Raw genomic sequence first — 22,522 nt, 5'->3', positions numbered from 1 at the left:
GCTTACAATCTCTCTAAATCTTGATTTTGAGGGTTTTGTAGAGGACATTTTAACTAGGGAAGAAGGAAAGGCTAACTGATTTAATAGGTCACTTCTATGTCTAACTTCTGTAATCTATTATATATAAAAATATGATTTTATTTCACTCTTTTCCTTCCTGTCTCCAGAATCCTAGTGGAGAAGCTAAAACACATGATTGGCCATTCAGTTTTTATATCTTTAAATCTTGCAACCAACTTCTTGTAGAATACAATTTCAAATGAATCCAGAGATGTTGGACACCTACTGAATGATCAGCATTTAAATAGCACTTTTTCGCTTGTTATTGTTAAATTCTACAACCAGCTCCCTAGTGAGATGAACTGAGTAATTCACACCTGTGTTATAGTTAATATCCCAGTGTGTCTCCAGACTAGAGGAGCCAGCGCTGCCCCAGTTCACAGTTGGGACGATGTCTGTTAAAAGCAGGGTCCATCGCTGTTAAAAGCAGACGGGCCGCAGAGAGCCGCTCCCGCTCCAGGGCTCTGCGACTGGCGGGAGAGCTGCGGCGCTCCCAGCCCAGCCGCCGGACTAGACAGAGAACGCGGCTGTACAGCAGCACCACCTCGAGGCTAATGCCGCCCAGTGCAGCGGGCCGCCAGCCACATTAGAGCCGACTCGCCTGTCCCTGCGCCCACGAGAGGCTGCAGGTGTCGCCCCGTAAAACGGAGGAGGCAGGGGAGGGAAAGGCCGGCCGGCCACCCGCCCCCCCCTTCGGCTCAGCGGCGGGCAGGGTTGAGCTCGGGGCGAGCGAGCAATGAGCTACCCCGTGGGCAGCCCCCGAGGCCGCAGCCAGGTAAGGGAAGTTGGGGGCCGATCTGAGGCGGCAGCACAGGCCAGGCGACATGGGGGGAGCTGTTCGCCTTCCTCAGCCGGCTTTCCACTGGGCCCAGACGCAGACAAGGAGCCGCAGAGGCTGGTGGGGGCCCTGGTATGGGAGACAAGCGCACTGCGGACGGTGCTGTTGGTTGTGAGTGGAAGGCACCGGATGCTACGGTAATGGGCGGCGAGGTAAAGCCCGGAGAGGGAGAACCCGGGTGGGAGCAGCAGTGCGGTGAGGCCCGGCAGGAGGGGCAGGGGCAGGAGGGAGCCGGAGCCCCGCTGAGGGGAGCGCAGGCCCCTCTGGCGGTTGGCGTGGAGAAGCGGCTGAACCAACAGAGGAAGACTGGCCCAGGGACGAGGGGCAGCCTCTGATGGGAGGGAGCAAACAGACCCTGGCTGTGGCCCCTGCGGGAGGAGCCTTAGCCACAGAGAGGCAAAGGGGTAAGGGAAACTAAAGGGAGCCCAAGCCTGAGTGGCAGCAGTGGCCAAACGTGGTAGGATGTGAGTTGTCCAGGGGAGTCCCAGCAAGGTGGGCAGATGGGCATTTGATCTCCTCTAGCCTCTGACTGAAGAGGGCTGGATGTTTACAGACACTTCCACTTTCTCTCTCCTAATGAAAGCTTTAATTTTTCAGGAAACATTGTAAACACCCAAAGCCATGGAGCAGCTAATTCCATGTAGTCTAGAATTTCCATGGCATATATCTCCTATGGCTCTAGGCAACTGCATTAGACTCGCCATTTACAGAGGCCCCAGGGATCTGAACTAATTTTCAAATAGGGTTGGAACCTATAAAACGTCAGCTTTTCCATCAGAGTGGAAGTGCATATTGAATCCTCTAGGCCTGCCAACATTAATGGGAAAAGAAGCATGTAGTAACATACTTGATCAATAATTGGAGATACTGTTTGGATATGAGAGAGTGAGGCCTGATCTCTCGCTGAAACGTAGGTCAACCTAGCAGTGTCACTCAGGGGAGTGAAAAATTCATAACCTCAGTATGAACAGCTCTAGCTACTGCTTCTTCTGTATCTGTAGACAGTGTCTACGCTATGGTGCTACAGTATATGCAGTTGATGTACCACAGTAGTGTCTGTAGTGTAGACAAGCACTAAATCAGTGCCTCTACACTTCCCTTCCCAAGCAACACTAGGGGCTTGGCTACACTTGGGAGTTACAGTGTTGTTGGTGGCTTTACAGCGCTGTAACTTACTCCCCGTCCACACTGGCAAGGCACATACAGCGCTGTATCTCCCTGGCTACAGCACTGGCTGTGCTCCACCTTTGCCTGAGAAATAATGACTATAGCGCTGCTCTTGCAGTGCTAGGGTGCCAGTGATTAATCTTACTACGCTGTAACTGACCTTCGGAAGCTTCCCATAATGCTTTTTAAGTAAAGATAACACTTTGTTTTGTTGTGAAGTCGGGGCTCCCGGAGCTGCTTATCTAAAAAACAAAGGCAGCTACTGTTTGCTCCAGCAGAGGCAGGCAGGGGGATCCCTTTGGAATGTCCACAGCTAGTGTTTGCTTGAGAAGAAAAGCAGCCTGGAGTGGGAGAGGAGGGAGTCCATTTTGGAGCAGCTGCTTATCTGATCTGAAGGCTATTTGCATTTAGTGAATGAGAGAGGGGTGGGGGAAGTGGTCAAAACTTTTAAAATGATTGAAGGTTGATGCTGTGTATCTTCAAGTCCTTAGAAATTGCAAGGCAGGGAGCTGACACAGTGTCGGCTCCAAAAATCCACTGTCTCTGTCTCCCCGACGCTCCCTGTCACACTCCACCCCACCCCCTCTTTTGAAAAGCACATTGCAGCCACTTAAACGCTGGGATATCTGCCCATAATGCACCACTCCCAACACCGCTGCAAATGCTGTAAATGTGACCACACTGCAGCGCTGGTAGCTGTCAGTGTGGCCACACTGCAGCGCTTTCCTTACACAGCTGTACGAAGACAGCTTTAACTCCCAGTGCTGTACAGCTGCAAGTGTAGCCAAACCCTGGGGCAGCTGACATGGTTCTTCGTACAATGCTGAAGGATGTAGGATCAGAATGTGGTTGGATTTTTTTGTCCTCCTCCCCTAAATTTTTTGCCTTACTGCGAAAGACAGTATCACAATGGCATTGTAGTAATGAAAACTGCTACCCGGTTTTAGACCATGCTAAATTTCTTTTACAAGGTTTAAGGCCAGGGGAAAAAAACAGGCAAGAAAGTAAATGGACAAAACAGGATTTTATTACACAACTTAATGTATGACTGGTTAACTAATAGCTGATCACATGACAAGGTGCAATATTAATTTCCCATGCAGATTTCAGGTAAATGAGTTATGAAACCTTGTATTGAGCTAGAATAATAAAGTTGGAGTAAAGTGCTGTTAATCTGATTACAGTAATACACTAAAAGTCGATTGATCATGTTAGTCGAATGGTTGTTGAGGTAAAATACAACCTCAAATACATATTATTCACAGATTTACAAGGACAGATCAGCTGTTATAATTAAAAATTCATTATGTTCTGATAATTAAAACCAAGTATCACTTCTTACTCTAGTCACAGTTCCATAGAATCTACCTATTCTGTATTTCAGGTGAGACTGAGACAAAGTGATAGGGAAAAGATTTTATGTCCTTTTTACAATTCAGATTTTTTTCAAGCAGTGAATCTGAGGAAGTAATTGGACAGACTGCTTGAACACAAATCAAATTCAGAATAATTTACCTGAAATCAATGCAATTATGCAGGAATGAAATTGGGCTAGTATTTTAAACTATAACACTCAAAGTTTATGGTGTGCAGTAAGTCAAGAAAAGTAAACTGAGGTACATTTTCTTCCTCAAGAGACAAGAGGTTGCAGACTGGCACTCTGGTGATTGTTGCTAAGTACACTCTGTATTTTCTAGTGCAACTGATGTCTTTTAAAAATCTGACACAATGGCTGAATTTCTACATTATTGGCAAAGCCAAACTGCACAGGATTTAAAACAAAAAAGCCGTCAGATTATAGCCTCTGGTGGGTATTTTCAAAGCACAAAGAGAAGTTAGGTGCCCAACTACCATTGACTTTCAATGAGAGTTGGGTGGCCAACTGCCCTTTCTACCTTTATAACTGAGGAAAATTTTCAAATCAAGGTTAGTGTTAAGAACATTTTAGTGAAATGGCTGTGCAGTTTATGCTGAAAACAGCATAAAAAAATCCCATACAACAGTTTATGCAGTTTATTCTTAGCATTAAGAATTATTTTCTGTTAATTGGCTTTCTTTCCGTTGCACATAACCTTATCCCTACTAAGTTTTTTTCTTAAAAATTCCATCATTGCACTCTGATCAGCACAGCTCCATCAGTGATAAGAATGGTGGGACCACTAACTTAGACAGCACCAGTTTCTGCACTACAGTATTGTGTAACTTTTTGCTTTGAGGTTTTTAAGAAAAAGCTCAGCATAGCCATAGCCATAGGGGTTTTTAAAAAAGTTGAGGAATAGTAAAAGGATTGTGAACTGAAAGAGGTCACTCCTAGCTCTGATGAAAGTACTGCATAATCAGGAAAGTAAAAAAGTATCAGTAACCAGTAGTTAGAGCAGACTGAAACAGGAGGGAGAGCTCTCATTGCACCAACAAAGGAGAAGGAGCTGTGAGGGAGCACTGCTTACTTCAGCCAGAGAAAGGAGTAGGAACAGTCTTCTGCTTTTAGCAGAGGAGCCTGCCACTTCCCAGCACTTTAAACCCTTGCATACCAGTCACTTGCACACCAGCAATTTAAAGAGGTTTTACAGGCTTGTTTAGCCTCCTATTAAATTAATGTTTAGCAAGGTAACCCCTGCAGCACAATGTAAATCTAGTAGTCCTTAATATAGGAAGGGCTTAAAATGAAAACTGCAATAATTACACCTAAGAAACTTAATGTAAAGATAATAAAAAACTACCCTCACTCTGCCTCAGATGGACTTCACCATCTTGCTGGATTATTAATCATATTTATCAGGCCACGTCCAGACTAGGAATTAAAATCGATTTTAGATACGCAACTTCAGCTACGAGAATAACGTAGCTGAAGTCGAATTTCTAAAATCGAGGTACTCACCAGTCTGGACGGCGCGGCATCGATGTCCGCGGCTCTCCGCGTCGATTCCGGAACTCCGTTCGGATTGATGGAGTTCCGGAATCGATGTAAGCGCGCTCGGGGATCGATACACCGCGTCCAGACTAGACGCGATATATCGATCCCCGAGCAATCGATTTTAACCCGCCGATGCCGCGGGTTAGTCTGGACGAGGGCTCAGGCTAGTGGCTAGCAGTCAGTCAAGAACGGGACCCCATTTTTGTTGTTATAGAATAAGAGTGAGTCTCTACCCCCAAAAGCTTACAATCTAAATAGGCAAGACTGGCAGAGAGAGTAGGGGAAAGAGATGGTACATACAAGTAGAGCGTACAGTGCCAGGGCTACAAACAATGTGTTTATTAGGATGAAGAGGGCATCCAGTTTTCCATCTGTGTACACCACAGTCCCTGCTTCCCTAAGTGACAAAAGGAATTGCTGCACCTAGTTTTTGAAACAGGATTATCATGCTCCATGTCCTCCGGTGGGAAGAGGTGTTCCCTAGGTGACCAGTGGAGTAATGACATCAAGAACACGTCAAACATTCACATAGCAAGTCTGGCATTCTGAGAATGGCAGTGTTGTATAGCCAGTGCTAAATAATGTAATGTTTAAGGAACTTTATTGATGTGATTTTAATAACTCCTCTGTGGCCGTTTCAGCCCAGGAGTGTGTCAGCGGTAAAGTGGGAGCAGAAAGGAACAAGTTGGTTCAGCAGCAGATCACTGTAATGTCTGACTCCCAGATTACTTTTATGTTCTATTTAAATAGTATTGTCAAAGTGACAACAACAACAAAGACTAGAGTAATTGTGGTCATTAAAACAATAAACATTATTAAACTGACTGTAAAATAGGCAATTTTACATTTGGGACTGACCGTTCTGTATACAGATTCTGAACTATGAACTCTGCTGTAATACATTCTGCCTCATGGTTTGTGTTTGAAACCTCTGACTACTCGAGGAGCATACCCCACTCCTTCATGTGTGTTAGGGTATGGCTACAGTTGGAGGTGTGCAGCGCTGGGAGTTACAGCTGTGTTCGTACACCCGCTTAAGGACAGCGCTGCAGTGTGGCCACATTTGCAGCATTTTCAGCGCTGTTGGGAGTGGTGCATTGTGGGCAGCTATCCCACAGAGCATCTTGTCCCATTTTGGCGCCGTGGGTTGTGGGAAGGGGACGGAAGGGTGCGGGTCATTCCGCTTCCTGTCCCAACGCCCCGTGGTGCATTGCTTCACATCCCAGCAGTTTGGTGCCATTGTGAGTCTCTGTGCAGCATGATTTATGTGGGAAATGAAGCCCGAGCTGCTGAGGACTTTGCTGATGAATGTCGCCAGCACATCAAGTTTGGCAGTTGAGCTGTTCCTTCAGCTCCAAAGTGACAGTGAGGATTCCGACGATAATATTGAGTCGCCTGACGCGTGACACTAAATTGCTTGTGGCAGTAACGGACATGCTCAGCACCGTGGAACGCCGCCTTTGGGCTCAGGAAACAAGCACTGAGTGGTGGGATCACATCGTCCTGCAAGTCTGGGATGACGAGCAGTGACTGCAGAACTTTCAGATGAGAAAAGCCACTTTCATGGGATTGTGTGAGGAGCTCGCCCCCACCCTGTGGCACAAGGACACGAGATTGAGAGCTGCCCTGTCAGTGGAGAAGCGGGTGGCTATTGCAGTCTGGAAACTGGCAACTCCAGACAGTTACCGATCGGTCGAGAACCAGTTTGGAGTGGGAAAGTCGACCGTTGGAATCGCGTTGATGCAAGTTTGCAGGGCCATTAATCGCATCCTGCTAAGAAGAACCGTGACTCTGGGGAACGTGCAGGACATTCTGGATGGCTTTGCACAAATGGGTTTCCCTAACTGTGGAGGGGCGATAGATGGGATGCATATTCCTATTCTGGCACCACCCCACCTGGCATCCGAGTACATTAATCGGAAGGGGTATTTCTCTATGGTTCTCCAGGCGCTTGTGGATCACCGTGACCGTTTCATTGACATTTACACAGGCTGGCCTGGAAAGGTGCATGATGCACGCATCTTTCGGAACAATGGCCTGTTCAGGAAGCTGCAGGCCGGGACTTTTTTTCCCAAACCAGAAGATCACAATAGGGGACGTCGAAATGCCCATTGTGATCCTTGGAGACCCCGCTTACCCGTTAATGCCTTGGCTCATGAAACCGTATACAGGGAAGCTTGACAGGAGCAAGGACCGGTTCAACTGCAGGCTGAGCCGGTGCCGAATGACTGTGGAGTGTGCTTTTGGCCGTTTAAAGGGACGCTGGAGATCTCTTTATGGGAAGCTAGACTTGGGGGAAAGCAGCATCCCTACGGTTATATCCGCGTGCTGTACCCTCCATAATATTTGTGAAGGGAAAGGTGAAACATTCAGTCAGGAATGGACCTCCGAGGTTCAACGCCTGGATGCTGAATTTGCACAGCCAGAGAGCAAACCAACACTATTGTTTGGTGCCTTGCACGGGAGTGAAGTGCAGTGGTTACAATGATTTGCAGTGCCTGTTTTTTCCGTGGGGTATGGTATCTCACGCTGCAATAATAAAAACTGTTTTAAAAGCAAAGAAATCATTTATTGAAAAGAAAGTAAGTAAAAGGGCAGGGGGTAGGGTGGTGAACTGTACAGTCAGAGGTTTGAATATGTCCTGCCTGGAGTGCTGTGCAATGACTGCTGCACTTCAGGATGAAAACGCTGCATGGTGATGGGGGTTGAGTGCAGAGGGTAAGGGTCATAGTTTTCAGGGCTGATAAGTGAACGTACAGGTGTTGGGGGCAGCTGGTGGTGGTAAGAACCTCGATGCTGGAGAAGGGGGTTTTGAGCTGACATTGGGGCACAAGGGAGAGAGCTTTGGGACAGGGGCGGGGGCAGCACGGTAGTGCTCTGCCTGCATGGCTACCAGTGACTGCATACAGTCCGTTTGGCGCGCCAGGAGGCTTATCAGCTGCTTAGTGCTTTTCTTCTTAGCCAATTCCTTTCTCCTGCTTTGTGTTTCCCTCCACTGCTGAATCTTTTCTCTCCAGTCCTGAAGCCTCTTGCTCTCTATGGCAGACTGATTCATAACTGCTTTCACCAACTCTTCTTTGCTTTTTGTTGGTTTCCTCCTCAGGTTTTGTGGCTTTTCAGCAGTCTGTGATAGGGCCAGTATGTTACTAGTACTAGTCAAGGACACTGTCATTAGAAAAAAAACAAAAATGGAAACATTTATTACAGAGGCTGCATTGTGTATAATCACAGTGAAGGAGTTTTTAGTCTCATTGTAGCATACTTTACACATAGTAGGCACAGCACAGAGAGGCCACAGCACTGAAGACATGGTGAGTAATGGGAAATGAGTGCAGGAGTTAAGTAATCGTGGAAGCCATCTCGCTGCCGCGGCTCACCTGGGAAGGGGGACTTCTTGGTTCAGGGCTGCACTGGGGTTTCTGTGCATTGGGGAAGGCAGAGAGCAGCGTGGTGGGAACTGCACTGAACACTGTCCCTACATTTTACACAGGAGTTAATCCTGCAAGATATCTCACTGCCGCGGCTCACCTGGGAAGGGGAACTTCTTGGGTCAGGGCTGACTGGGGTTTCTGTGCATTGGGGAAGGCAGAGAGCAGCGTGGTGGGAATTGTACTGAATGCTATCCCTACATTTTACACAGGAGTTAATCCTGCAAGATATCTCTCTGCTGCGGGTTACCTGGGAAGAGTGGGAGGGTCTTCTACAGCAATGTGGATTCTGCCCTGGTCCCTATGCCACTTGTCTGTGTGCAGCAATGGTCCCCCGACCCCTCGCGGCACAGTGGCGCGGACATGTTAGCCTGACTGGGACAAGGACCACAGTGGCTCTCCCTATAAACTTGCACAAGTGCTTTGCCCACGCTCTGGCAGAAACTTTTGAAGAGATTACAGACGCCGATTACCAAGACATGATACACCACATCAATGGGCTATTGCACATCTAGGCATGCATGCATGCAGCCATAACCCCCCCTCCTCTCCCGAAACATTTCCATCCTGAAAATAAAAGCTGCTTTCCGGGAACACGCTTCTCTGCTTCTTCTTCACCAACAAGTTCCAGCTGCTGCCACTGGCTAGCTTCCTCCTGGCTTGAGAAGAGCTCCTGGCTGCATGCCTCCTGGGACTCCGGGGTGTCTCGCCCCACCCTAGTACCCTCACTCTTGGTTTCCTCCCCCCCCCCACCTCCCTCTCCTTTCCCTGCTCTGAACTGTCCATCGTGGTGCTCGGATTGGCAGTGGGGTCACCCCCAAGTATCGTGTCCAGCTCCTTGTAAAAACAGCAGGTCGTGGGGGCAGCACCTGAGTGGAGGTTTCCCTCACGGGCTTTGCAATAGGCACTCCGCAGCTCCTTTACTTTAACCCTGCACTGCACCGTGTCCCGCTCATGGCCCCTTTCCAGCATGGACTTTGATATCTGCCCATAGTTATCATAATTCCTACGGCTGACTGCACAGCTTCCTTACCAAAAACACTGATGAGGTCCAGCAACTCGCCAGTGCTCCATGCTGGGGCTCCTTTGGCGCGCGGAGGCATGGTTACTGATTGATTGCACTCCATACCTGGCTGAGCAAACAGGAAGGGGATTTTTAAAATTCCCCGGGGCATTTAAAGGGCGGGTCACCTGAGCCCAGGGCAGTAGAGTGCAAACTGATGAGCAGACTGGCTGAAAAGGTATTCTGTGATACCTCCTAATACCCTGGAGGCCAATAACAGCGCTTTTGGTGGCCACACTTGACGAGCAGCGCTGCATCACCAGCGCTGCAATCGTTACACCCCAGGCAGACCAGGTGTACAGCCAGCACTGCAGCCAGGGAGTTGCAGCACTGGCTGTGCCTTGCAAGTGTGGACACAGAGTAAGTTGCAGCGCTGTAAATCCACCACCAGCGCTGCAACTTTCCAGTTTAGCCATGGCCTTAGATTTCAGTTGTCTGTTATTCCAGATAGGGAGCAAGATAAAGAATAGAGTATGAAAAATTAAAGCACTTGCACAGATTCTTTCTATTTTCTGCATATGACTGAACATGAATTATTTAAATGTGTCTGTGGCTGTTACACTTGAACAGTTGAGTTTAAAATGATAATTTACTCCATATTATGAAATGATTGGAATATCCAACAATATTGTTTTAAACACGTTTTTGTGGCATGTTAGTTGACGTGAGAGAAATCTGAATTCCAATTTCCGTCAGATGCATTCAAATAGTCTGGGAAATTTCAAACTTCCTAAATTTGACTTTGACACGGTCTGACTTCTTCCCTTCCTCTGGGATCCTAATCATACTTCAAAACAATGTTTTTTTACATGCAGCTATGGTATCATGCTTTAATCATTATTTGTTTTGTGTTGAGTAATATCAAGTCTTGTTAGTGACAGATTTTTGTTTACTATTTACTTTCCCTATTTTGTGTTCAGACACTGGCAGTATGGAAAAAGCAAACCACTATATTGTATTTAGTTATATGGTACAGAATGTTGTTACTGTGAATTTCAGTAAATTCAAAACAAAAACTCTTTAAAAAGTACAGAATAGAATATAGCCTAATTTAGCACTTTGACATTGGTTGACATGAAATAGAAATAGCTCTGGTTTCAGAGTAGCAGCCATGTTAGTCTGTATCCGCAAAAAGAACAGGAGTACTTGTGGCACCTTAGAGACTAACAAATTTATTTGAGTCTAAGCTTTCGTGGGCTACAGCCAACTTCATCAGATGCATGCAGTGGAAAATACAGTAGGAAGATTTACATATACACAGAGAACATGAAACAACGGGTGTTACCATACACACTCTAATGAGAGTGATCAGTTAAGATGAGTTATTACCAGCAGGAGAGAGAGAAACTTTTTGTAGTGGTAATGAAAATGGTCCATTTGCAGCAGTTGACAAGCAGTTGTGAGGAACAGTGGGGGTGGAGTGGGGGGAATAAACATGGGGAAATAGTTTTGTGTAATGACCCGTCCACTCGCAGTCTTTATTCAAACCTAATTTAATGGTGTCCATTTTGCAAATTAATTCCAATTCAGCAGTCTCTCGTTGGAGTCTGTTTTTGAAGTTTTTTTTGTTGTAATATTGGACTTTTAGGTCTGTAATCGAGTGACCAGGGAGATTGAAGTGTTCTCCGACTGGATTTTGAATGTTATTATTCTTGACGTCTGATTTGTGTCCATTTATTCTTTTATGTAGAGACTGTCCGGTTTGGCCAATGATTTGATTACAACTACAAAATGTTTTTTCTCTCCTCCCAGTAATAGCTCACCTTAACTGATCACTCTTAGAATGTGTATGGTAACACCCATTGTTTCATGTTCTCTGTGTATATATATATCTTCCTACTGTATTTTCCACTGCATACATCCGATGAAATGGGCTGTAGCCAACGAAAGCTTATGCTGAAATAAATTTGTTAGTCTCTAAGGTGCCACAAGTACTCCTGTTCTTTTTGAGAAATAGCTCTGTTCTTTAAATACCATATAGGTTACCTAGTAACTAGAGAATTGTTATAAAGCTATTGGATTGTTCTGTTTCCACAGTGATTGGTGGCCTGAATTGCACTGGGTTGTGTTTTTGTTTTCATCTTTTTTAAACAGCTAAATATAGGCAGGGCTGGGAAATCATTTAAAGATAGTTGGTTAGTGGCTGATTTGGGAGAACAGTTAAAGGAGAAAAAAATGCATCTGTTTGGCTGTGGTGATAAAGTCTGCTTAGTATTTATAGAGCTAAGAAAAAGATTTCTTTCTTGATGAACTGATTATTCCAATAGATGTTACACTAGTTGCTGAGAGATCAACGCAAATAATTATCTGGCCTTTTTCTTATCTGTGTAAACTTTTTATTTATTTATATCATTTTTAAAAGTTATTCTGCTGCCTTCTAGCTTGCCCTAAAATAAGGCACTCATAAGTGTTCCCACTGCTTCCCATGAGTCAAAGTGACAGCACCACACAAGTAAAATGATAAAGGTACACTGTGAAAAGTCACCAACTCAGGTGTTGCCCACTCAGCTGTTATAATCTCTTGTTGTAAATAAATATTTCTTGACTCTTTGAGGCAAGTTGTCCTTACACTTGCAGTCTTTGCAAAACAGGGAAAAGGTGCCGAATGTGATCTCTAAGCACTATAATCCTATTCTCCTCTAGTTTTGAGAAATTAAATTCTCATTACAGTGCTTACATGGTTAAAAATTCTTCCGGAAACTACCCCAATCCACAACAGCACAGTTAATTGGTTGTAAGGTGTGTAGAGGATTTAAATGATGGATGCACAACTCTGGTAAAGAGTGTGGTCTAGGTCAAATATGGAGGAGAATGGGCATGTCTAATAATCATGGCACTGAGAAGCCTTAAAATGTCAATCTCAAAGGCGAGAGATGCAGGTCTCCACCCAGAAGAAGTGATGGGTTAAGTCAGAGGTGGACAAACTTTTTGGGCCGAAGGCCATAATTGGGTGGGGAAATTGTATGCAGGGCTGGGCAGGGGGTTGGGGTGTGGGAGGGTGTGTGTGTGTGTGGGGGTGCGGTGTGCAGGAAGGGGCTCAGGGCAAGGGATTGCGGCAGAGGAGGGGTGCGGGGAGTATGAGGGGACTCAGGGCAGGGGGTTGGGGTGCACAGGGGTGCAGGGTGCAGCCAGGAGCTCAGGGCAGGGGATTGAGGTGCAGGAGGAGTGTGAGGTGCAGGCAGGGGGCTTAGGGCAGGGAGTTGGGGGGTGGAGTGCGGAAGGGGTTTGGGTTCTGGCCTGGCACTGCTTACCTAAAGCGGCTCCAGGGTGGCAGTGGCACACACCGGGGCCAGGGCAAGCTCCCTGCATGCTTGCCCTGTTCCCAGGCCTGCGCCACTACAGGAAGCACTGCGGCCACTGGGGGAGGCGGAGGGCTCCGCATGCGCTGTCCTTGCTGCGCCTCCAGGTACCTCCCCCGAAGCTCCCTTTGGCCGCGTTTCCCTGTTCCCAGCCAATGGGAGCTGCGGGGGGTGGTGCCTGGAGGCAAGGGCAGTGCAAAGAGCCCTCTGCCCCCCCCCCCCCGGCCAGGGTCACAGGAACGTGATGCCATCCGCTTCTGAGACCAGCACGGGGCCTGCGGCGCCACGGGGGGCAATCCCGCAGGCTGGATCCAAAGCCGTGAGGGGCTGGATCCAGCCTGCGGACTGTAGTTTGCCAACCCTTGGTTTGACTTTCTTTAAAAATTTGGCAGCAACTATATACTACTTGAATGTTTTCATTTAAATTATTTTAATAGATATTTGAAATGATGACCACCTTAGTTTTTAAATAGATTCAATATTAAAAATTAAAGTATCTATTGAAAGTCTGATTTTAAATAAAAATATATATATTTTAAATCCATCCTATTCTGCTGTGTTTATGACCTGCACCCTGTGGAAGGCACTTCAGGATTGGGCCCTGGCATTTCAAATGTAGGATTAGGGCCCTTAGACAAATATTCTCAACTGCATTTCTATGTAGTGCCTTTCATGCAGCAATCTCAAGACATTTTACATTATTATACACATTTGAGAAGAGGATAAATCAAGCACTTCTCACTATACAGCCCTATAATGCAGGGGTCCCCAACTCTTATTTTTCATTCTATTTTTATATGGCAAATGATTTTTCAGATACAATTTGATATTAATTTTAGGGTTTTTTTTTTCTGAATGAGAAATGTTGTAGTGTAGCACAAAGGAGAGACGACAGCTCTATGACTTTTGATGTACTGTTTTAAACAGTTTTTTTTTTTTAGTAGTTTATTTCATTGTCCTGTGTATAGAGGCATTGAGCAAGATGGATCATTAGCACAGTAAACATTCTGTGCCAGATGCACCTGCATCCACAAAACAGCGTTAATAAAAGGTCTAGCAAAGAAAAACAATATATTTTATATACACAATTCTGTTTTTATATATTATATACACACAAATTGTTACCGCCTTCCAATCTATAGAGACAGTACATGTCTGAATGCCTTAAACTCACTAAACATTTGTAGTTTGGGACTTAGATTTTAGGAAATCCTTTACTTTCAGGTTGAAGTCACCCAGGCATTACTGATAAGCAAACCCGAGTCAGTGAGTGATTTCCCAGCAGATGTTTTCCGTTATTCTATTGCTTTGTCATGACTGATTTTCTTTTTTACAGTTTCCCTGGCAGCAAGGATTTTTGATCCACAAAGAATAATATTGCATAAGGCTTACAAATTTTCTTTGTAACAGGAAAATGTTGAACCATGAAAGGAACTGATAAGCACTTCCGTGTGTTTTTAATTAATAATCAGTGTTCTGATTGTAAGATCACTGTGAAAATATGAATTTCTGTTTATAATAGAAAGCCGGCTACCTTTTCTAATTCTGCAGACAATACAAAAGGATAATGGAAAATATGTGAACGCTTATTGCAGTTGTAGCACTGGAAATACGTTATTACTGTTAGCTTTCTAGTAAAGTACAGACTTGAAAAATACATGGCCACATGTAAATATGCGGTGATATATATAATAGAAGACTGCGTGAGTTAAATTCACCCAGGATTTATGCTGATGCCTACCAGCATAAACTGTGGCATAAGACCCTTAGTAGCAGGCCCAAATGATTGAATTTGTTTGAATTTTTAAACTGCATTTATTAATTTTATTTAACGTTTTAGAGTGCCTTTTTATGCTTTGAGATCATTGCATATTTATATACAGTAGCTCCTCACTTAAAGTCGTCCCGCTTAATGTTGTTTTGTTGTTATATTGCAGATCAATTAGGGAGCATACTCATTTAAAGTTGTGCAATGCTCCACTCTTAATTTGTTTGGCTGCCTGCTTTCTCCACAGCTGTTGACCACATTATTTGCTGAATTGCTAATGCAATAAATTCAAAAGTGTAATACCTCATATCATAACCTTAGTCCCAGATTTGGACCTTAGCGTCCAAAATATGGGGGTTAGCATGAAAACCTCCAAGCTTAGTTACCAGCTTGGACCTGGTACTTGCTGCCACCACCCAAAAAATTAGAGTGTTTTGGGGCACTCTGGTCCCCCTGAAAAACCTTCCCTGGGGACCCCAAGACCCAAATCCCTTGAGTCTCACAACAAAGGGAAATAATCCTTTTTCCCTTCCCCCCTCCAGGTGCTCCTGGAGAGATACACAGACACAAGCTCTGTGAATCCAAACAGAGTGACTCCCCCTCTCCGTTCCCAGTCCTGGAAACAAAAGCACTTTCCTCTTCACCCAGAGGGAATGCAAAATCAGGCTAGCAAATCCAACACACACAGATCTCCCCCTGATTTCTTCCTCCCACCAATTCCCTGGTGAGTACAGAGTCAATTTCCCTGAAATTTCCCAGAAAAGAAAACTCCAGCAGGTCTCAAAAAGAAAGCTTTATATAAAAAGAAAGAAAATACATACAAATGGTCTCTCTGTATTAAGGTGACAAAATACAGGGTCAATTGCTTAGAAGAAATATGAATAAACAGCCTTATTCAAAAAGAATACAAATCAAAGCACTCCAGCACTTATATTCATGCAAATACCAAAGAAAAGAAACCATATAACTTACTATCTGATCTCTTTGTCCTTACACTTAGAAACAGAAGACTAGAAAGCAGAAACTACTTCTCCAAAGCTCAGAGAAAGTAGGCAGACAGACAAAGACTCAGACACAAACTTCCCTCCACCCAAAGTTGAAAAAATCCAGTTTCCTGATTGGTCCTCTGGTCAGGTGCTTCAGGTGAAAGAGACATTAACCCTTAGCTATCTGTTTATGACACGCCCCCCAAATTGCAGACAGTGGGGAAGCTCACTGGCGGCGATTTCCTTCTAGAACTTTAAAATAAACAGATTACTACAACACATGCACCTTTACACATACTACTAAGTATACAACTAACAGACTTCTACATTTTAAGAACACTTTTAAACTACTGAATTCTGGGAAACTCTCACGGGAGAGAGCATCAGCAACTTTGTTAGAAGCTCCTGTGATGTGTTGAATTTCAAAATCAAAATCTTGGAGAGCTAAACTCCAACGAAGAAGTTTCTTGTTGTTCCCCTTGGCAGTATGAAGCCACTTTAGTGCAGCATGGTCAGTTTGTAGTTGGAACCGCCGTCCCCAAACATATGGGCGTAGCTTTTCCAGGGCGTACACAATGGCATAGCATTCCTTTTCACTGACTGACCAGTGACTTTCCCTCTCAGACAGTTTCTTGCTGAGAAACACGACAGGATGGAAGTTGTGATCTGTTGCTTCCTGCATGAGCACTGCTCCTATACCACGCTCAGATGCATCCGTGGTTACGAGGAATGGTTTGTCAAAATCCGGGGCCCTGAGCACAGCGTCAGACATGAGCGTTGCCTTAAGTTGGGTAAAGGCCTTTTGACACTCATCAGTCCACTTAACTGCATTTGGCTGGGTCTTTTTGGTCAGGTCGGTCAGTGGGGCAGCGATTTGGCTGTAGTGTGGTACAAATCGCCTGTAGTATCCGGCCAAGCCTAAGAAGGATTGGACCTGTTTCTTTGACCTTGGGACAGGCCACTTTTGGATAGCATCCACCTTGGCCTGTAGGGGGTTTATGGTTCCTCGACCCACCTGGTGCCCCAGGTAAGTCACTCTGTTTTGGCCTTAACAGTTAGTCCGGCCTGCCTGATGCGCTCAAAGACCTTTTCCAGGTGTAGTAGGTGTTCGGGCCAGGAGTCTGAAAAAATGGCCACATCATCGAGGTAGGCAACTGCAAATTCTCCCAGTCCAGCTAGTAGACCATCTACCAGCCTCTGGAAGGTGGCGGGTGCATTTCGAAGGCCAAAAGGAAGGACATTGAATTCATACACCCCCGAATGGGTGACGAATGCTGACCTCTCCTTGGCAGGTTCATCTAGCGGTACTTGCCAGTACCCCTTGGTTAAGTCTATTGTAGAGATGAACTGGGCACGTCCCAACTTCTCCAATAGCTCATCGGTGCGTGGCATTGGATAGTTGTCCGGACGAGTTACCGCATTTAGCTTACGGTAGTCCACGCAAAAGCGTATTTCCCCATCTGGTTTGGGTACCAGAACCACTGGAGATGCCCATGCACTGGTAGATGAGCGGATTATACCCATCTGTAGCATGTTCTGGATCTCCCGTTCTATAGCAGCTTGGGCATGAGGAGACACCCGGTAGGGTGGGGTTCTGATTGGGTGAGCATTACCTGTGTCAATGGAGTGGTATGCCCGTTCAGTCTGTCCTGGGGTGGCTGAGAACAATGGGGCGAAGCTAGTGCACAGCTCCTTGATTTGTTGCCGCTGCAGACGTTCCAGGGTGGTTGAGAGGTTCACCTCTTCCACGCCACCGTCTTTTTTCCCGTCGTAGTAGACACCTTCAGGCCACTCAGCATCATCTCCATGGACTGTAAACTGACAAACCTGTAAGTCTCTGGAATAGAAAGGCTTGAGAGAATTAACATGGTACACTTTAGGCTTTAGTGAGGAATTGGGAAATGCTATGAGGTAGTTTACAGTTCCCAGGCGCTCTTGGACCGTGAATGGCCCTTCCCATGATGCTTCCATCTTATGGGCCTGTTGCGCCTTCAAGACCATAACCTGGTCTCCTACCTTGAAGGAACGTTCTCTGGCATGTCTGTCATACCAGGCCTTTTGCTCTTCTTGAGCATCCTTTAGGTTCTCTCTAGCAAGGGCTAAAGAGTGTCGGAGGATGCTTTGAAGGTTGCTTACAAAGTCCAGAATGTTAGTTCCTGGAGAAGGCGTAAACCCCTCCCATTGCTGCTTCACCAACTGTAATGGTCCCTTAACCTTGTGACCATACACAAGTTCAAATGGTGAAAACCCTAAACTGGGATGTGGTACAGCCCTGTAGGCAAACAGCAACTGCTGCAACACTAGGTCCCAATTATTGGAGAATTCGTTGATGAATTTTCGTATCATGGCCCCCAAAGTTCCATTGAACCTTTCCACCAGGCCATTGGTTTGATGGTGGTATGGGGTGGCAACCAAGTGATTCACTGCATGAGTTTCCCACAGTTTTTCCATGGTCCATGCCAGGAAATAAGACCCTGAATCTGTAAGGATGTCGGAGGGCCAACCTACCCTGGCAAAGATGTCTGTTAGGGCCAGGCACACAGTGTTAGCCCTGGTGTTGCCTAGAGCGACTGCTTCTGGCCATCGGGTAGCGAAGTCCACTAAAGTCAGTACGTACTGCTTTCCTCTGGGTGTCTTTTTTGGGAAAGGACCCAGAATATCCACAGCTACTCGCTGAAATGGGACCTCAATTATGGGGAGTGGCTGGAGAGGGGCCTTGACCTGGTCTTGAGGCTTTCCCACTCTTTGGCACACCTCACAAGACCGGACATACTTGGCAACGTCCTTGCCCATCCCCTCCCAGTGGAAGGACTTCCCCAACCGGTCCTTGGTTCTGTTCACCCCAGCATGGCCACTGGGATGATCATGGGCTAAGCTTAAGAGCTTCCCCCGGTACTTAGTTGGAACCACCAACTGTTTTTGCGGCTGCCATTCTTCCCGGTGTCCACCAGAAAGAATTTCCTTGTATAAAAGTCTTTGGTCTATAACAAACCAGGATCGATTAGAAGAGCTGAGAGGCGGTGGGGTGCTCCGTGCCGCCGCCCAAGCTTTCTGAAGGCTGTCATCTGCTTCCTGCTCAGTCTGGAACTGTTCCCTTGAGGCTGGGGTCACCAGTTCTTCCTCAGACTGTGGACTTGGGCTTGGTCCCTCTGGAAGCGATGTAGGTGATGGGGTTGTTTCCGTTGCTGGTGTACCGCTCTCCGCTGGTGCACCTGAGGGTATTTCAGGCTCTGGCTGAGCCTTTTGGGTATGGCTGTCTGTTGTTTCTGCCAGTTCTGGCTCGCTGGCGCCCACTGGCTTTGAGTTTGAAGATGGGGTTGCAATTGCTGGTGCTGGTTGCTGTTCCAGTTCCGGGCCTGGGACTGGAGGTGTTGTGGCTGTTTCAGTGGTTGGCATGGAATCCGGGTCCACTACCTCTGTCTGGGTCTCTGGTAACACAGATGGGGCCTCTGTGGACGGTTCAGGAACAGGAATGGGTCTAGAAGCTTGCCTGGTTTGGCTACGGGTAACCATTCCCACTCTCTTGGCCCGCCTCACCTGGTTGGCCAAGTCTTCCCCCAGTAGCATGGGGATAGGATAATTGTCATAGACTGCAAAAGTCCACATTCCTGACCAGCCTTTGTACTGGACAGGCAGTTGAGCTGTAGGCAAGTCTACAGCTTGTGACGTGAAGGGGTAAATTGTAACTTTGGCCTTTGGGTTGATGAATTTGGGGTCAACGAAGGATTGGTGGATAGCTGACACTTGTGCCCCCGTGTCTCTCCACGCAGTAACCTTCTTTCCGCCCACTCTCAAATTTTCCCTTCGCTCAAAGGGTATTTGAGAGGCATCTGGGCCTGGGGATCTTTGGTGTGATGGTGGTGTAATGAATTGCACTCGCATGGTGTTCTTTGGACAGTTGGCCTTGATATGTCCCAGTTCATTACACTTAAAGCATCTTCCATCTGATGGGTCACTGGGCCGAGGTGAGTTACTGGAGACTGGTGAGGTGGAAGAGTAGGGTGTCTGTGGCTTTACTTGGGTGGTATGTGGGGTCTTTGGCTGTCCTCGGTTGTAGGGGTTAAGGTCTATGTGCCCCCTGGGGTAATCGTTCCCCTTGACAGTAGCTTTCTTGCTTTCTGCCACTTCCATCCATTTGGCTCCAATCTCCCCCGCCTCAGCGAGATCTTTGGGTTTTCCATCTTGTATGTACCGTGTGATGTCTTCAGGAACACCATCCAAGAACTGCTCCATTTGTATGAGGTGCAGTTCTTCCAAGGTTTTAACATTGTGTCCTGATATCCAGGCCTCATAATTTTTTGCAACGTAGTAGGCGTGTTTGGGAAATGGCACATCTGGTTTCCACTTTTGGGTTCTGAAGCACCGACGGGCATGATCTGGGGTTATCCCCATTCTGTATCTGGCCTTGGTTTGAAAAAGTTTATAGTCATTCATTTGGTGCTTAGGCATTTCAGCTGCCACCTCTGCTAAAGGTCCACTGAGCTGTGACCTCAATTCTACCATGTACTGGTCTTCGGGGATGCTGTACCCAAGACAGGCTCTTTCAAAATTTTCCAAGAAGGCCTTGGTGTCATCACCTGGTTCGTAGGTGGGAAATTTCCTGTGCTGTGGAGCAATAATTGGCGCCGGGTTGTTAGGGTTGGCTGGCACATGCAGCCCAGCTTTTGCCAAGTCCAGTTCATGTTTTCTCTGTTTTTCCTTCTCTTCATTCTCTTTTTGTTGTTTTTCCATTTCTTTTTGTTGTTTTTCCATTTCTTTTTGGTGTTTTTCCATGTCTCGGCGGTGGGCCGCCTCTTCTTCTTCTTGCTTCCTTCTGTGGGCCAACTCTTCTTCTGCTTGCTTCCTTCGGTGGGCCACCTCTTCTTCTTCTAGTTTTCTTTTGTGTGCTGCCTCTTTGGCTGCCTGTTCTCTTTGGTAGGCTGCCTGTTCTCTTTGGTAGGCTGCCTCTCTGATCTGTTCTTCTCTTTCTTTCATCTCCATCTCTTTTTGTTTTATTTCCAGTTGTCGCCTGTGTTCAGCTTCTTTGAATTGCTCTTCGGCCTCAATTTTTGCCTTAGAAGTCATGATTCCTGTTTTCTTGTGTTGGGGTGCCCTCTGGTGTTTATCTTCTGAACTGCAGGTTCTCTGTTGCCTCCTGAAGTCTGCCTAGCAACAGTGCCTTTAGCTAATTTTCAATGTTAAGTAAACCTGAAAAACCACTTTATTTGCATGTATATAGTGCTGGTAATGACTCTCAATGGGAGTGCTATTGTGTGACAAAAGACTCTTAATAGCACCTTAATGGTTTCTTGCTTAAGATGCAAGCTACAAACTGCCAGAGAGAGCAGGAAAAAAAATTCTCTCTGGTTCCCTTTTAAAACCAAACTGTTTCTCTCTGCTAAAAAGCCCTTAGCAGAGAAAAGAAAAATATAATATTCCTACTGGCTTCTGGATTTTGTCTATCCCGTAACCGCTGCACACCATATCATAACTGTAGTCCCAGATTTGGACCTTAGCGTCCAAAATATGGGGGTTAGCATGAAAACCTCCAAGCTTAGTTACCAGCTTGGACCTGGTACTTGCTGCCACCACCCAAAAAATTAGAGTGTTTTGGGGCACTCTGGTCCCCCTGAAAAACCTTCCCTGGGGACCCCAAGACCCAAATCCCTTGAGTCTCACAACAAAGGGAAATAATCCTTTTTCCCTTCCCCCCTCCAGGTGCTCCTGGAGAGATACACAGACACAAGCTCTGTGAATCCAAACAGAGTGACTCCCCCTCTCCGTTCCCAGTCCTGGAAACAAAAGCACTTTCCTCTTCACCCAGAGGGAATGCAAAATCAGGCTAGCAAATCCAACACACACAGATCTCCCCCTGATTTCTTCCTCCCACCAATTCCCTGGTGAGTACAGAGTCAATTTCCCTGAAATTTCCCAGAAAAGAAAACTCCAGCAGGTCTCAAAAAGAAAGCTTTATATAAAAAGAAAGAAAATACATACAAATGGTCTCTCTGTATTAAGGTGACAAAATACAGGGTCAATTGCTTAGAAGAAATATGAATAAACAGCCTTATTCAAAAAGAATACAAATCAAAGCACTCCAGCACTTATATTCATGCAAATACCAAAGAAAAGAAACCATATAACTTACTATCTGATCTCTTTGTCCTTACACTTAGAAACAGAAGACTAGAAAGCAGAAACTACTTCTCCAAAGCTCAGAGAAAGTAGGCAGACAGACAAAGACTCAGACACAAACTTCCCTCCACCCAAAGTTGAAAAAATCCAGTTTCCTGATTGGTCCTCTGGTCAGGTGCTTCAGGTGAAAGAGACATTAACCCTTAGCTATCTGTTTATGACACCTCAAACCATAAGACTTGGAGTTGATAAGCCTGGGCTGTATTCCTGGCTTTACTCACTGACTCACTTTGTAATCTACGTTGAGCAGATCTCTTAACCTCTCAGTTTATCCTTCTGAAAAAATACATATAGTAATAGGTGAATATATCTCTCACAGGGTTATTATTAATTTTAATTAAATAAAAAGTCCTAGTACAGTAGGACTAACCTGGTACTCGCCTTTTGATAGTGCTCTCTTCATGGCACCAGTATATGTGTCCTCGAATATTAGGATTAAATAGGCATTTATATATGGCAGATAAAAACTGGTTCACACGGAGTTGCCTTGGCACTTCGCTGGCTGTTTTTATAGTCTCCTCATTCCTTTCAGTGATATTTTTCTGAATTTAGTTGTCTGTGATTCTTAACCAGGTATTTAGTAAGACCTAATTATTAAAATAAAAACACTTGAATAAAATTGTTTGAAAATTCAATTTTAAATGTTTTCAGCCCCACTTCTAAGTACATTGATTCCATTGCTGTAATCCAAAAATATAATCAGATGCTTGCTTTGCCTGCTCTCTGAAAGTTCAGTCTTACAATATTGGGGCCTGATCCTTCTTCCTCTGAAATCTCTTATGAGAAAGTCGTATTGTATTTATTAGAGATGAAACAACAGGGTTC

The 22,522-nt window shown here is 45.7% G+C and overlaps 1 protein-coding gene across 1 annotated transcript in view; it reads left to right on the top strand.

Annotated features, from left to right (window-relative positions):
• Nucleotides 1-752: 752 nt before the first annotated feature.
• CSRNP3 (cysteine and serine rich nuclear protein 3) overlaps nucleotides 753-22,522 on the top strand; it is a 162,819-nt gene continuing 141,049 nt past the window's right edge. The window contains exon 1 of the mRNA XM_050916859.1: nucleotides 753-835. The gene's annotated coding sequence lies outside the window, so the exon portion shown is untranslated. The remainder of the gene's footprint in view (nucleotides 836-22,522) is intronic.

This window comes from Gopherus flavomarginatus, chromosome 10 (assembly GCF_025201925.1).
Source record: "Gopherus flavomarginatus isolate rGopFla2 chromosome 10, rGopFla2.mat.asm, whole genome shotgun sequence".
Taxonomy (NCBI): Eukaryota; Metazoa; Chordata; order Testudines; family Testudinidae; genus Gopherus; species Gopherus flavomarginatus.
This window is presented reverse-complemented; position numbering and strand designations above follow the sequence as displayed.